The sequence below is a fragment of the Salvelinus namaycush genome, chromosome 38 (assembly GCF_016432855.1).
Source record: "Salvelinus namaycush isolate Seneca chromosome 38, SaNama_1.0, whole genome shotgun sequence".
Classification (NCBI taxonomy): Eukaryota; Metazoa; Chordata; class Actinopteri; order Salmoniformes; family Salmonidae; genus Salvelinus; species Salvelinus namaycush.
In genome coordinates this window covers 24,940,966-24,957,801 of record NC_052344.1, presented here as the reverse complement: position 1 = coordinate 24,957,801, position 16,836 = coordinate 24,940,966, and the positions used below count along the sequence as shown (strand labels likewise).

The following is a 16,836-nucleotide window of genomic DNA, read 5'->3' as shown; positions in this document are numbered from 1 at the left end:
CCATCTTTGAAGTTGAGAGCCTTTGCGCTCCTTTTTTTAACTGACTCTGCTGGGCAGCTCTACGGCCTGAGGTAGGGGGGTGGGGGGGTATAACATATTTTACGATATCCTGGTATTGATGCATGGACCAGTTTGGGTTTTTACTTTACGTTCTATAAACGGGATTTGAATGTTTGATTTGTTAAATGTGATATGCCGTGTGTAATGTCCATTTTGATAGTTTCTCCGCTACTTGAGTCATCTCTCTCCGGCACCACTTTCCACACAGACATAGCACCACCCCGTCACTCAAGGAGCGCATTTGTTGTTGCTTGACCAGAGACACTAGCAACATATAATTACACTTAGTTTGTGTGTCTTACATTTGCAAACGGCTAGTTTGTCTTTTCTTAGCAAGTTGGGCCTAAATCATGTTAGCTGGCTAGCTAATAAATGTACTGGGTCAAAGCAAACGTAACAAGCTTTACAGCCTGATAATACAAGTGATGGTGTAGACCTAAATCCTCATGTTGTTTGTGCAACAGTATCTTCTAAATCAGAGGTATACGTGAAGCATGAATGTTAGCTACGTGAAGAAGCTAAGAGAAATCATTCAATGTAGCCAAAGAATACAGGGTCCCCTAGGAAACACTTAACACTTGGTTCCAACCCTATTTAAATAACTCCTACCTGGCATTTTCATACTAAACACTGTATTCAAAGTGCCCACTATTATATTCTAACTATAGAATTATATAAATAATTATATTTCCATGATTCCAACAGTTCACCGAAGTGTTTTACTCTAAATAGCAAGTGAAATCACAATTGTAACATATGGTTAAAAATAAGGCCTAAATGTTTTGCCCATGTCGTGCAGCTAGACGTGGCAGTGTAGAAATTCTCAAATGGGTGCAAGAAATGCAACAAAAATATTTTTGTTGAATTGAACTGTATAAAATAATCAGAATAGAGAAAGAGCTATTGAAATATCTTAGAAAGTTTGTTTCCACCATAGGGTCACGCACTACTCATAAAGCAAATTCAGAACTTGTATAATTCTAAAACATTAAATACCGTCAAAAATGTGAGGGGAAAAAAAACATATATTTTGCCATATCGCCCAGCCCTAGACTAAGGTCATGCTGCCTTGACATGTACTACCATTGTGTTTGACCTGCTGCCCCCACTATTTCTGATTCATCATGGGGTTTCCTCCTACTTAGGTAAAATGTTGTGCTCCTTGATTGGGTTTAAACAAATATGCTGGGTGGTCAATTGAGATTGTAGCCTACAGATTAAAAATGCATTGACCAGGCTAATTTCAAACAAAATAAGATTGTATGCATGTGTCTCTCGGCTATCCAACAGGACTGTTTTCTTATATGCAGACTGACACAGGGCTACTAACTATGACAGAAATACATAGGGTACCAGTCAAGTTTGGACACCTACTCATTTCAGGTTTTTTTATTTTTACTATTTTCTACATTGTAGAATAATAGTGAAGACATCAAAACTATGAACACATATGGAATCAAGTAGTATCCAAAAAAGTATTAAACAAATGACAATTTTATATTTAAGATTCTTCAAAGTAGCCACCCTTCACCTTGCACACTCTTGCAACCTTTTAACCAGCTTCTTGAGGTAGTCACCTGGAATGCATTTCAATTAACAGGTGTGCCTTGTTAAAAGTTCATTTGTGGAATTTCTTTCCTTCTTAATGCATTTGAGCCAATCAGTTGTGTTGTGACAAGGTAGGGGTGGTATACAGAAGATAGCCCTATTTGGTAAAAGACCATGTCCATATGTGAAGAACAGCTCAAATAAGCAAAGGGAAACGACAGTCCATCATTACTTTAAGACATGAAGGTCAGTCAATCCGGAAAATTTCAAGAACTTTGAAAGTGCAGTCGCAAAAACCATCAAGCGCTATGATGAAACAGGCTCTCGTGAGGACCGCCACAGGAAAAGAAGACCCAGAGTTACCTCTGCTGAACAGGATAAATTCATTAGAGTTACCAGCCTCAGAAATTGCAGCCCAAATAAGTGTTTCATAGAGTTCAAGAAAGACTTCAACATCAACTTTTCAGAGGAGACTGTGTGAATCAGGCCTTCATTTAATTGTATTATTATTTATTTTTAAAATTAACCTATTTAACTAGGCAAGTCAGTTAAGAACAAATTCTTATTTACAATGACGGCCTACCCCGGCCAAACCCAGACGACACTGGGCAAATTGTGGGCCGCCCTGTGGAACTCCCACTCACAGCCGGATGTGATACAGCCTAGATTCGAACCAGGGACTGTAGTGATGCCTCTTGCACTGAGATGCAATGCCTTAGACCGCTGCGCCACTCGGGAGCGGTCTAAGGCACTGGTCGGATTGCTGCAAGAAACCACTACTAAAAACACCAATAAGAAGACGACACTTGCTTGGGCCAAGAAACACGAGCAATGGACATTAGACTGACGGAAATTGTAAATGTCTTTGTGAGACGCAGAGTAGGTGAACGGATGATCTCTGCACGTGTGGTTCCCACCGTGAAGCATAGAGGAGGTGTGATGGCGCTTTGCTGGTAACACTGTCAGTGATTTATTTAGAATTCAAAGTAGGGCTGGGCGATATGGCCAAAATCTTATATCCTGATATAGGTAATTTCCTATCCTGATAATGACACATCACGATATAGCACATTTTCTGTAAATTCAATGAATAAATAGTGTATATAAAATGACCACATGTAAAGGCCTATTTTTTATTACATTTTTAATTATACTCAACAAATAAAATTTATTTGCATTTGATACCTTGGGTTGAGCGTTTGCACTCACTCATGAAACCCCTGTTTCTCGACCGTGTAAATTGCGGTCATGTCTTTGCAGATGTAAGTTGTAACGGCAGCTGTTACCTCCTTCCATCTTCGTGATTCTTTGCCATATGGTGTGCCATGGACAAAGGCCTCTTGCAACGTCTGAGTCAGGGGTTTGTTTTGAGCACCCGACTGTACTTTTTGGGGTCTTATCCGTAGACTCTCTCCGTACTGTTTCACATGATTCTTGCGTAGGTGGTAAGAGAGGTTAGTGGTGTTTGAGCCTGTTGTCGGGACCGGCCTGCGGCATATTTTGCAGGGGACGGTTTGGTTCTGGTTCGTGTCAAACCTTTCATACCCAAACCATGACAATGCGACCAAAGTAGCCCCTCTTTTAGGTACGATCTCCGTGCCACGTTCACTCTCCTCCATGTTTGTTTGTGTTGCAAATTTCCTTCCACACGTGTCCAATTGATAATAGGAAACGATAGACGTTTTCAAAGCACACAAAACCAGCATGGCTACCACAGCATTCTGCAGCGATACGCCATCCCATCTGGTTTGCGCTTAGTGGGACAATCATTTGTTTTTCAACAGGACAATGACCCAACACACCTCCAGGCTGTGTAAGGGCTATTTGACCAGATGACCTGGCCTCCACAATCACCCAACCTCCACCCAGTTGAGATGGTTCGGGATGAGTTGGACCGCAGAGTGAAGGAAAAGCAGCCAACAAGCGCTCAGCATATGTGGGAACTCCTTCAAGACTGTTGGAAAATCATTCCTCATGAAGCTGGTTGAGAGAATGCCAAGAGTGTGCAAAGCTGCAAAGGGTGGCTACTTTGAAGAAATATATATTTAATATATTCATTTGTTTAACACTTTTTTTGGTTACTACATGATTCCATGTGTTATTTCATAGTGAAGACATCAAAACTATTATTCTACAATGTAAAAAATAGTAAAACCCTAAATTAAGAAAACGCTGTTTATCCCTTAATATCGCCCTATGGCAATTTGATTAAAAAGAGAACACCTGAGAATGCCGATAGAGAAGGAAATATGAGCTTATGTGTCTGTTTAGACTCGAGCCTAATTGAGCCAGCATGAGTCAGACTCAACTTGCCTTTAAACCACAGTGTGGAATATCCTTGCCCTTACAATATTGAGGAGATACGCATCACACCAGAGTGAGTAAAAAGCAGCATTATACAATGTAGGCCTACTTAATAGTACAGCAGACTATATTGAGCTGCCCATGATAGCCTACATAGATTAATGTGACAACGGCTCCATTGCCTTTTACATAACCAATTGTGCCTTTTGCAGTAGGAGTCTCCGTCAGTAAGTTTCTATAGTAGGTCTTACAATAGTAATCAAAAGGAGGATTATAGTGGTAATTTCTTAGATTTGATGCAGCATGTTAGATTTCCTGACAATTATAGACAATGTTCAACATGAGTGGGAAATACGGTTTAGCAGTTAGCCAGTTGAGTGAGCACGCATCAGGCAACCCCGCCAGGGTCCATGTCCACGATGAGTCTGGGATGCAGTGTCGACAGGGCGAAATCATTACCTGGAATAGACAGCACGTTGTCCGAAACTTTGTTTAACAGGATAATTATGTTACATCATAGTACCTACCTAATCCCAATAGTACCTATTCGCTAATAAATAAGCATTTTACACGTGTTATACTTTGACACCTGTCTATTCTAAATGCCATCAATATTAATTACAAAGTCTACTGCTGCTCAATAATCCTAATTTACAAAGAAATGTGTTACGACGAGAAGACTGAAATCCTATAGCTATCGTACTGAGGTAGTGTCGGCCTAACGATTTAATTAGGTTAAAACCTCTGACTGAACCACAACCACTCAAAGGCCTACTTTCCAAAACAACATAAGACCAGAGACACCAGAGACGGACTTAAAATCCTATTCAGTTCTAGTAGACTAATAATTAGTCAGCCGATCGTGAAACTCCTCATGAAACATTGGCATAGAAATCCTATGCAATACACAGAACATACACCTGTTTTAATAATTGAACAGGGACCAAAGCTGACCAATACCATGCAAGTGAGAAGGTTTATATTACTGTATGCTCAGTTTTAGTCTGCTGCACTGCTTCATTCTTGAGTGATAGACAGTTTTGGTTAAAACTACAGCCTCAGACACAGTCAAAGGTTGTTTTTTTTATGGCCAAAATGTGTGGATCTATAAAAGGCAAATGTCTAGAAGATAGAAATCTCACTCCTATTGAATGCATTCAGAATGCAACGAAATCTTGATCAAATTGACAGCAGTCAGCAGAGAGAACAATGATATTTCACATATCTGAACACCCTGACACCAAAAAAGCTTAAAATCATATCCTACACTGATATGGGTTAAAAACGTTATTTTATACAACTTGTCCAATGATCACCATACCTCTCTTACATGACTACAGCATTGTAAATTCTTCAAATATTATACCATGTGTATTGTGGATGCATATTAATGCACATTACTAGACTTCAATACAAGCGTTGCACAGATCAATGGAATCCCCAATGTTTGCAATTTGATGACACAGATTCACAAACGAGAAGTGATCGTAATCCACATGGTCAACCAGCAGCGTTCATTCGAAGCTCAGCATTCAGCAGAGACTAGAATGCATTGCTGGCAAAGTGCAGCACGCCGGGTGCCATTTAATAGGATAAGGACTGATCCCTTCTGTTAGACACCAAAACGTGATAGCTCGTTGCCTATCACACTGGGACCAGTACATAAGCTCTGCAATAGAAAAAGATGTAGAAAATTGCATTTGCACTATCTGTAGTCAAGGTCAAATGATTGGTTACGTTGCCTTGTCATAACGTGAACAAATAATCACGTTCGAGGTTGGTAGCTAATGGTGGCACACAGCGAAAAGAAAGCATGACAGGATAATGGATCTGTCGTAGCTAGTTAGATGGATCAGCTATGGACACAGCTACAACTAAATAGATATACCGGCGGTAATGTAACTTGTTAACGTTAGCTGTACTAAGTTGAAATTTCGGCATCTCAGCTGGCATCCAGAGTGCATATCAGTATGACAGGTTTCAAAGACGGAGTTCAGACAGAAGTGCTAGTGGCTAATTTAACGATGTGTTGCGGCGTAGCTACCGTTGCAAAACACGTAACGTTAAAGGTAGGTTGGCCAATGTTAGCAGCTGGTTCACTAACGCTTCACCTAGCTAGCTACAGTATATCCTTCGTTTAACTGGATAGCGTTAGCTGTCAGTCAGGACTGTTACCTAGCTAGCAAGTTAGCTATGTCACAAGTCAACCACTGGTTACTACTCTCTAGCTAGCTAACGTTAGTTAGCTAACCAACTGGGCACCTGACTTTAGAACCGACCGGTGCAGTGGAATAACACCATGGAATAATTTCAAGTGGAGTATCCGTCGTAGTCAAGGCTTAACGTTAGGTAGCTAACCGGCAAAATGTAAGGCAACTAACGTTCATTTTCAATTGAGAAATTTTAACTTATGTATAAAATGTAACAGTACCATAAAGCAACGGACGTAGTAGTCCTTTTGCGGCAAGAAAACTAACCAAAGTTACGCTAACCTAACGGTTACAGGTTATAGACTCATTATGGAGAGAACACACTGCATGTGTCAAGTCAACTATTAGCCAACTAACGTTACGTTAATAACAAGTTTAGGCTGAATAAAAATAACCCAGCAATTAAGATTCCGAATTAATTAAATATGAGTCCGAGTCGAGCAGCATGGCTGGACTCAAATAACGTTCACATATTTCAAGTCGTTTTCACCACGACTTTTGCTTCTTCTTCATTCCTTAGTACAGTAGAGCTTAGGCGTCAACCTCCACCTCCTGTCCACGAGCTCCTCCAAAGCTAGTGTGTGCAGTCGAACCCATTTCAAAATAACGTTACACCGCTAACGTTATTTAGCTACACAACTTTTCAAACACCAAGTCACCCGCGAGTTAGTATTTTCGCACATTACAATACGTTGGAAATTCCATTAACTTGTCAATAAGATCCTGTTCTGGAAAACGTTAGGTAGGTTAATGTCCGAAGCAAATTGTGGTGTAAAGAACAAGAAGCTCAATGTCAGTTGTTCCATCTTCTTACCCAAATAGAAGCTAGCTTGCAAGCTAGACATGAACTCACGAGCAGCTGCACTGAGCTAGCTAACGTTTACCGTTAAGCTAAAACTGTAGTAAGGAGATAAAACCAAACCGGTTCGCTATTGCTTACCAGAATCAACGCTTGGCTTGTGTCCATGTTGTTACTTATAGAAATGTATATTTGTGTGCAAAAAAAAAAAATCTAACAAAGTACTTACTCCGTTTTCCGAATATTACCTCTGAGACCTTCCTCTCTTTCCCTCTCCTCAGTATCTCACTACAGACTGCCCCTCTTTCCCGATCTGTAGTAAAAATCCCGCCCACTACACTGTCACAACATCGCAAGGGACATGTGATTCACGTCAGGGGGATGGGCAATAACTCCAATGTAGATCCCCATTGGCTTAACCAACATATCAGTCGCCCGTGGAAACGGTTACGTCATCAATTCCGTTCACGGATGGAGATCCTCTCGCACCCACTCTTTGCCCGGTCTTACTTTATAAAAATCTGATGCATGCAAAGATCCGTTCTTACATCGTATGATTTAACCAGCATTAAATGAGCACTGACATCTGTTTATTTGTGTGTGCATCTCCCTGGCCCTGTCGGTTGTGTAGCTCCACCCACCTTCCCGGCGGCTAATCAAACCTGACGTCATTCTTTCCATGACGTCGCGATTTTTCTATGTATTCAATGCTTTAGTGTTTGATTCTTCAGCACAAAAGGGTGAAGGAGCGACACATTCGTTTGAAATGGGCTACAGAATCTGCCTATTATATTGCAGTAAAAAAAATATATATATATATTGCACAAATCAAGTCTGAATCACAAGTACTGACTATCTGAATAGCCTACTGACACACACACACAGCATGCATTGCATTGTACACCAAAAGCTGTTCTGAAATAGTGGCACCTTGTTCTCTTCCAACACTGCAGGACTTACTCATATTATACATAAGGCTAAAATTTCAAAGTACAGAGTACATAACATCTTGCACTAAACTTCAGCATATTACATTTTCCCACCCTGGCTCCCCAGGCTTAAGTGTCATTAATCTGAGTTTAACAATGAAGCTCTACATTACCTCTGAGTCAATCCATTGATAGTTGTTAACTTCAGAAAGCGGGGTTGTTCCTGGAATGAGGGTGTGATATCAGGTTGTAAACTGGTTGATGTCACATTTCCAGAGGCACACAGGAGATGCCATGAGAGGTGCAAGAGAGCTGTGTGTGTGAGCCTCGGTGGACAAGGTCGCCCTTGAATGTGTGTGTACAGTACATGCACTTCTGTGTGTGTGTGGGAGTGTGTAGGTGCACGAGTGTGTGTGTGTATGTTTGTGTGTGTGCAAGTGTGTGCGCTTGTCATTGTGGGCATGCGTGTGTGTCGGAGTGTGTGTGTGTGTGTCTGCGTGTGACGTCTGGCTACCATTGATCTGTGTATTCTCTGAACCCATTATCTGACCCATATTGATCTGAGCATACATAATGCTGCATAATCTCTGCCAGACTGGCTCTATGATTATTACGTCAAAGCAATGCATGCAGACCTTCAACTGTGTAAAGAATGCACATATTATTTGACCGGGATCCATAGCCATATATTAGCTACTCTTCACTTAACGGGTCCAATTTTTGAACACAAAAAACATTGCTGCACTTCTTCAATTTACCACTCTGGATTTATAAACAGGAGAAAGAAGTTTTTTAAACGTTGTGTAATTTGGACCTAAATGTGGTAATGTTCAATCGGTAGCTCTGAATCACAAACCAGTGTTAGGGAGGAACAGAACAGAGAGAGGGGAAGGAAATGAACACAACATAAATATCTCCAGTCCTCCATTTTCAGTGTCCCTCTCAGCCGTCTCTGGGACTGGGTGTCAATGACCACTGTTGACTTGAAGTTCAAACCAGAAGCATTTCACCACAGGAGTTATGCAGCTGATATCTTTTAAAAAGTAATATGTAGGCCTCATGAGCCACATGAGGCAAGCAAACAAGTTTCCTTGCAGACCTTCCAAATCTTGCGGAGCTGTGGGAAAACGCGTATCCTATTTTTATGTGTGCCAGTTTCCAGTTCTCTCTCCCCCTCTCTCATACACACACAGTTCAGCTTTAGAGGCTCTCATTTCGGGCCTCTCCGATTGGAGGCTTGTAGCGTTGTGCCCGGCCCTCGAGCAGATGTCCCTCTAACACGGAGAGCAGAGCAATTTTGCTTGGCTACGTCCAAAATGGCACCCTATTCCCTATATAGTGCACTACTTTTGTCCAGGGCCCATAAGGATCTAGTCAAAAGCAGTGCACTATGTATGGAATAGGGTGCCATTTGGGACACAGACCTTCCCTTTCCACCGCAGGGCCTAGCTGTTTCACGCTATGGGTGATGATGTCGCTGGCTGCCATGGAAAAAAGAGATCCACACTTCAAATTTGATGAGGTTGAGTGCACACACACACACACACACACACACACACACACACACACACACACAGATACTGCAGAGACAAAATTAAGCATGCCCACACACACATGCTTGCCCGCCCGCCCACCCTCACACACACACACACACACACACACACACACACACACACACACACACAGGTGTTTTGGGACTATGAGAAAGTCATTAGGAATAGTTCATTAAAAGTTGGGTGGGTAAATCAAATAAGAGCATGATTTATTGCAGTGGAGGATGCCATCCATTCTCTGAGCGTCTTTCCGTAACATGATTTGTTCTCCCATTACTAGCAAGCTAAACAATGTTTGTAGTCGCTATTGTTTATCTAAGTATGACAGCCAATGAATTTGAATTATGCTCTGTGCTAACATTCGGCATGTTTGCTCAGTTGAGCTCACTTTAACAGCGGTTAAATCCATTTAAAGACTTTGGGAATGGTCTTAATGTGCAGAAATGAACAAAACCCATTTCGCAACAGGCAATGAAGCTCATTAACTGTTCCAAGCAGGGCTTTCTGAGACAATCCAGATTGTCTGGTCATTATAGCAATGGATAAAGACAACACATTATTTACTTTATGAAGGGACACTTTCAGCCCGTGTATGCTTTGGGCACTTTAAAATACCTTGGCTGAATTTCCTTAAAATACAACATATATTACTAAATCAACTATTTAATCATTGTTGAAATAAAAATAATAAAACCTTAAACCAGGGTTGATATTTTCAAAGGGGTTTTGGGACTTCAAGTCATAGAAATACAATTACCCATCTAACCATCACAGAACATTGACTTGAATTATAAGGTGTCTGGTTAGACTGTAAACTCTCCTTCCAGACTCACATTAAGCATCTCCAATCCAAAATTACATCTAGAATCGGCTTCTTATTTCGCAACAAAGCCTCCTTCACTCATGCCCGCCAAACATACCCTCGTAAAACTGACTATCCTACCGATCCTTGTCTTCGGCGATGTCATTTACAAAATAGCCCCCAACACTCTACTCAGCAAACTGGATGTAGTCTATCACAGTGCCATCCGTTTTATCACCAACGCCCCATATATCCTACCCACCACTGCGACCTGTACACTACATATCCGTTGCCAAACCCACTGGCTCCAGGTCATCTATACGTTTCTGCTAGGTAAAGCCCCGCCTTATCTCAGCTCACTGGTCACCATAGCAACACCCACCCAGCAGGACACGCTCCAGCAGGTATATTGCGCTGGTCATCCCCAAAGCCAACACTTCCTTTAGCTGCCTTTCCTTCCAGTTCTCTGCTGCCAATGACTGGAACGAATTGCAAAAATCTCTGAAGCTGGAGTCTTATATCTCCCTCTCAAACTTTAAGCATCAGCTGTCTGAGCAGCTTACCGATCACTGTACCTGTACACAGCCAATCTGTAAATAGCACACCCGACTACCTCATCCCCATATTATTACTTACCCTCTTGCTCTTTGCACCCCAGTATCTCCACTTGCACATCATCATCTGCACATCTATCACTCCAGTATTAATGCTAAATTGTAATTATTTACGCCTCTAGGGCCTATTTATTGCCTACCTCCCTACTCTTCTACATTTGCACACACTGTACATAGATTTTTCTATTTTTCTTTTGTGTTATTGACGGTACGTTTGTTTCTGTGTAACTCTGTGTTGTTGTTTTTGTCGCACTGCTTTGCTTTATCTTGGCCAGGTCGCAGTTGTAAATGAGAACTTATTCTCAACTGGCCTACCTGGTTAAATAAAGGTGAAATAAATAAAAAATATATATTAAAAAAATAAGAATGTCCATTCTAGTGATTCTATCCTTGTGGTTTATCTTGGGGAAACCAAACGTTTCCCAAAAGCTGAAGGCTGTATCAACCCGGTTTGGTTGATTCAGTCCCTCTGTGGAAATAGTTCTTCTACCTTGCATGACACTTTAAATGTCAAGTGTCATTATAAACCACTGTGCATGTTAATGTGTTCACACCCTGTGGCTAAAGATAGTGACAAACCACACCAATCTATAAAAAGAGGAAATTCTTATAAGATACATTTCCGCATTGTATAAAGTTTGACATAATCAAATGATCTAGCAGTGAGAGAATAATCCCCAAAAGACCAAAAGATATGAGAGTCATCTACTCTAAGGTTGATATTTCAGAGAAGCCAAGCAGATATACCCAAGATGGCCGCCGTCTAGGGTTTATCCTAACATAGACCAGTAATTATGGGGCTCCACAGACAGACATTGGAGTGAGAAAGCAGATGAATAGCCTAATTATGGGTTAAAAAGAACAACGTGTAGCAGGTGGCATTGTGCGTTTTTGGTTCCAGGCACATGAACTTGGTAGCAGAACTCTTAGTGTCTTATCACATTTTGTGATACTACTGGGGGTTGATAAGGGGAAAGGGGATACCTAGTCAGTTGCACAACTGAATGCATTCAACCAAAATGTGTCTTCCGCATTTAACTTCTTTGGGGTAGGGGGCAGTATTTTCACGTCCGGATGAAAAGCGTGCCCAGAGTAAACGGCCTGCTACTCAGCCATAAAAGCTAGAATATGCATATTATTAGTTTTGGATTTGGATAGAAAACACTCTGAAGTTTCTAAAACTGTTTGAATGATGTCTGTGAGTATAACAGAACTCATATGGCAGGCAAAAACCTGAGAAAAAATCCAACCAGGAAGTGGGAAATCTGAGGTTGGTCGATTTTCAACTCAGCTCCTATTGAAGATACAGTGGGATATTGGTAATGTTGCCCTTCCTAAGGCTTCCACTAGATGTCAACAGTCTTTAGAACCTTGTCTGATGCTTCTACTGTGAAGTGGGGCCGAATGAGAGGGGGTTGAGTAAGGTCTGCCATGAGCTGAAAATGCGCTGACCATGTGAGAGCGAGCTCTGTTCCATCGCACTTCTGAAAACAAAGGAATTCTCCGGTTGGAACATTATTGAAGAATTATGTTAAAAACATCCTAAAGATTGATTCAATACTTCGTTTGTCATGTTTTTACTGACTGTAATATAACTTTTTTTACTTTTCGTCCGTACTTTCCGCTGGACTTGCCCGCGCGTCGTGAGTTTGGAAAGTGTACTGAACGCTAGAACAACAATGAGGAATTTGGACATAAATGATGGACATTATCAAACAAAACAAACATTTATTGTGGAACTGGGATTCCTGGGAGTGCATTCTGATGAAGATCATCAAAGGTAAGTGAATGTTTATAATGTTATTTCTGACTTCTGTTGACTGCACAATATGACGGATATATTTTTGTCTTGATTGGGCTCTGAGCGCCGACCTCAGATTATTGCATGGTTTGCTTTTTCCGTAAATCTTTTTTGAAATCTGACACAGCGGTTGCATTAAGGAAAAGTGGATCTAAAATTCCACGTATAACACTTGTATTTTCATCAACATGTATAATGAGTATTTCTGTAAATTGATGTGGCTCTCTGCAAAATCACCGGATGTTTTGGAACTACTGAACGTAACGCGCCAATGTAAACTCAGATTTTTGGATATAAATATGAACTTTACCGAACAAAACATACATGTATTGTGTAACATGAAGTCCTATGAGTATCATCTGATGAAGATCATCAAAGGTTAGTGATTCATTCTATCTATATTTCTGCTTTTTGTGAATCCTCTCTTTGGCTGGAAAAATGGCTGTGTTATTCTGTGAATAGTCACTCACCTAACATAATCGTTTGGTTTGCTTTCGTCGAAATTATGGGATTTCAGTTGTTTTGAATTTGGCGCCCTGCAGTTTCACTGGCTGTTGAAGAGGTGGGACGCTACCGTCCCACGTACCCTAGAGAGGTTAACCCAACCCCTCTGAAACAGAGATCTACTGGGATCTACTGTAGGACTACACAGGTAACAATACACTTAGGGAAATGTGAAAGTATGATAGCAAATCGGGAGAGAGAAAGAAAATGTAGGCTTGACTACTACCATCATATCAAATCAAATCAAATGTATTTATATACATCAGCTGATATCTCAAAGTGCTGTACAGAAACCCAGCTAAAAAACCCAAACAGCCAGCAATGCAGGTGTAGAAGCATATAAAAGTTAGATCAACCTCCCATTTGCTGTGCTGAACATGTTTCACCGAAACACATGACAGTGGCTCATTATCCCATCCACTCATGTACAGTAACGCTCTCCAGTCATGTGACCCTTGATCAATGTTGAGAAAGTGGAAAGTGTGAACGTGGAAATTGCCAGGGTTCCTATCTGTCAGGATATGCTGTTATGACTTCCTGTGGTCACCAATCTTTCTCCATGACTTTTGTTTCTTGAAACAGACCTTTGTTTCCGTTCGCTCAGCACATTGGCAGGGCAACTTCCTTCTTTTAGAGTGGCTGGAGAGAGAGAGAGAGAGAGAGAGAGGGAGAGAGAGGGAGGGGATCCGGTGTGAGGAAAGAAGAAACATTTGTGAAAAATGAAATAGACACAAACATTTGAATAGATACCCTACTTTTGTGTGTTTATATACTGGCATTAACACAAAGCATGAATGTGGCTTTGGCCCCATCACACCCAAGGCTAATATAAGGATAGTGTAAACAGAAACGTTGCAAATCTGATGTAGAAGAGGAGCAGATATTTAGTTTTTTGTAAAAACATCCATTGATATAAACATAGATGGCACTGATAAGATCCAAGTTGATGTGTTGAATTTCATCGCAGAATAAATTTGTGTTCAACAACAGAGTGGGTGCAATTACATTTCACACCTACATCTCCCCTATCTAAAGGACATAGAGGATTTGGTATTAAGAGGATAGTGGTCATTAGTGTAGGACTGACTGTGCCTCAGCCCCGGCCAGTACTTAAGACAGTGTCTATATTATCAGACGTTGGCTGTGTCCCAAATGGCTCCCTATTCCCTACATAGTGCACTTCTTTTCACCAGAGCCCTATGTACGCTGTTCCCTATATAGTGCACTACGTTTGACAGATAAGTTAGAGTAATATGTAGGGAATAGGGTGCCGTTTAGGGTGCTGTCAAGGTTTATATCAAGGCATGTTGTTTGGGGCCCACAGATCTTAATGAGAAACACTCATTCCATCAAGCATATCATCAGCCTGCCATAATTACCGTAATCACAGTTTCCTAAAATCCGAGAAGGGGCAAACATGGGTTAGTGTGGTCTAGAGCTCCCAATTACCTCCACAATAAACACACATACACTGCTGACACGGCAAAAGACGAGCAACGACAGCCCCCATATTTTCCACTAAGAGAAGTAGCAGTGGCCAAAATAGACACAGACATGTACGTACACACACACAAGGGCGACCTTGTCCCGCGAGGCTCACACACACCACGACCCTCAGAGCCGGTGTGAGGCAGTAGTGTTAACAGAAGGGTGAGTGTAACAGTTTAGCTTCCATCCCTCTCCTCGCCCCTACCTGGGCTTGAACCAGGGACCCTCTGCACACATCAACAACAGCCACCCTCGAAGCATCATTACCCAACGCTCCACAAAAGCCGCAGCCCTTGCCGAGCAAGGGGAACAACTACTTCAAGGTCTCAGAGCGACTGACGTCACCGATTGAAACGCTATTAGCGCGCACCCCGCTAACTAGCTAGCCATTTCACACCGGTTACATGAGCACAGGGTTAGGGGAGACAAAAGTGAAACGAGAGGTAGAGAGAGAGAAAGAGAGGGATAGAGAGGGGGAAAGGGAGGGAGGTTTCTGTCCTGGTTATGTTTATGTTTCCAACTACTCCTGGAATTTACAGCAGCAGGCATTGACCAGGGCAATACAGCAACAGAGATGTGAACAGCCCTGCTAGACCCTGAGCTGCAGTGGAGCTGTGGAGAGAGGGGAGAGAGAAAGAAAGGGAAAGAGAGAGAGAGAGAGCAGAGAGAGAGAGAGAGAAAGGGGCGTACAGAGAGAGATAGAAAGAGACACACAAAGAAACTATGTGAACTGGAGAGGGAGGGAGGGAGGGAGGAGACAGTGGTCTTACTCAGTCCTGAGACAGCAGCACTAGGGTTATCTGGCCAAGTTTCCACTCACAAACAATAATTCACCTCAAGTGCCCACTCTGGCTGAGTAAGTAAGGACACCGGCACAGCCCCGCCTGTTACATTAAGTCAGCTTCCCAAATGGCACCCTATTCCCTACTTAGTGCACCATTTTTTAACCAGAGCCCTATGGGGACTCCCTATGGAGTAGGGTGCTATTAGGGACTCAGCCTTCAACAATGGTTGAGGGGTTAGTCAGCCGAAGGGGACAACATTTGACTCTGGACTCCGCCTTTCTCTGAACTTCTCCTTTTTTCCGCGATCTGTTTTCCATTGATATCTTCCGTATTTATATTTGCACTCGCTCCAGTCTGCGATGGGGCTGGAAAGTGTATTTCATTCAGGTCAGTGAACATTTTTACGTACCATAAAATATAGGACATATAAATAGTCTTGACTTGATTACCAACCGGGCAGCGAGGCAGAAAAGAAACCACCTGAGATTTCGAAATTCCGACTTTCACAAAATGATTTCCCATAAGCTCAACTTGATTATTTTTACCCAGCAACAGCCTCTTTGCACTCTATGAGCTAACATGGTTTGGTACACAGTAGGTACACTATTCAAGTATGCACAGTGTCAATTAAATTAAATAGTTGTTTACACTGACATAGTTATTCAGATGCTCAAACGTCACAGATATCACTGTGTGTACTTATTATTTAAAGGAGGAGTCGGGGCGGCTGGGCAGCTCCTGGCAGAGGTGACATTGGGATACATTGGCAGTAAGTGGCGTAATTACAGATCTTTTTTTATTTATTTATATATTTTTTTAAATTTTACCCCCTTTTCTCCCCAATTTTCGTGGTATCCAATCGCTAGTAATTACTATCTTGTCTCATCGCTACAACTCCCGTACGGGCTCGGGAGAGACGAAGGTCGAAAGTCATGCGTCCTCCGAAGCACAACCCAACCAAGCCGCACTGCTTCTTAACACAGCGCGCCAGCCGCACCAATGTGTCGGAGGAAACACCGTGCACCCGCCCCCCTTGGTTAGCGCGCACTGCGCCCGGCCCGCCACAGGAGTCGCTGGAGCGCGATGAGACAAGGATATCCCTACCGGCCAAACCCTCCCTAACCCGGACGACGCTAGGCCACCCTAGACCACTGCGCCACCCGGGAGGCTACAGATCATTTTCAATGTGTTTAGCTGTTCATTTAGGCGTGGAGCTTGGCCCAATAAAAACCTGCCCCCCACTGCCTCCGCCCACTAAACCCCTCCGCAGCGCACCGTCACAGCCCCTGAAAAATAATTAACGACTTCCAAATTAATTATATGCCGAAAAACACCGAAATCCCATGTTTACTTGACACACAGCGTGAGCGAGCAGTGGAGCGGACATCACAGGAAAAAATAACTTAATTATGAGAGCAGTCTGATCTAGACCTGTATTC

General features: G+C 42.2%; 1 protein-coding gene across 3 annotated transcripts in view; it reads right to left on the bottom strand.

The window, feature by feature from the left end:
• Window positions 1-8,111, bottom strand: part of LOC120032125 (plasma membrane calcium-transporting ATPase 1-like) — a 55,974-nt gene extending 47,863 nt beyond the window's left edge. For 2 of the 3 annotated variants that reach the window (XM_038978071.1, XM_038978067.1), the window contains exon 1: window positions 7,151-7,271. The gene's annotated coding sequence lies outside the window, so the exon portion shown is untranslated. Of the gene's footprint in view, window positions 1-7,150; window positions 7,272-8,023 lie in introns of those variants that run through there. The other variant, XM_038978068.1, reaches the window with a different exon arrangement.
• Window positions 8,112-16,836: the final 8,725 nt, after the last annotated feature.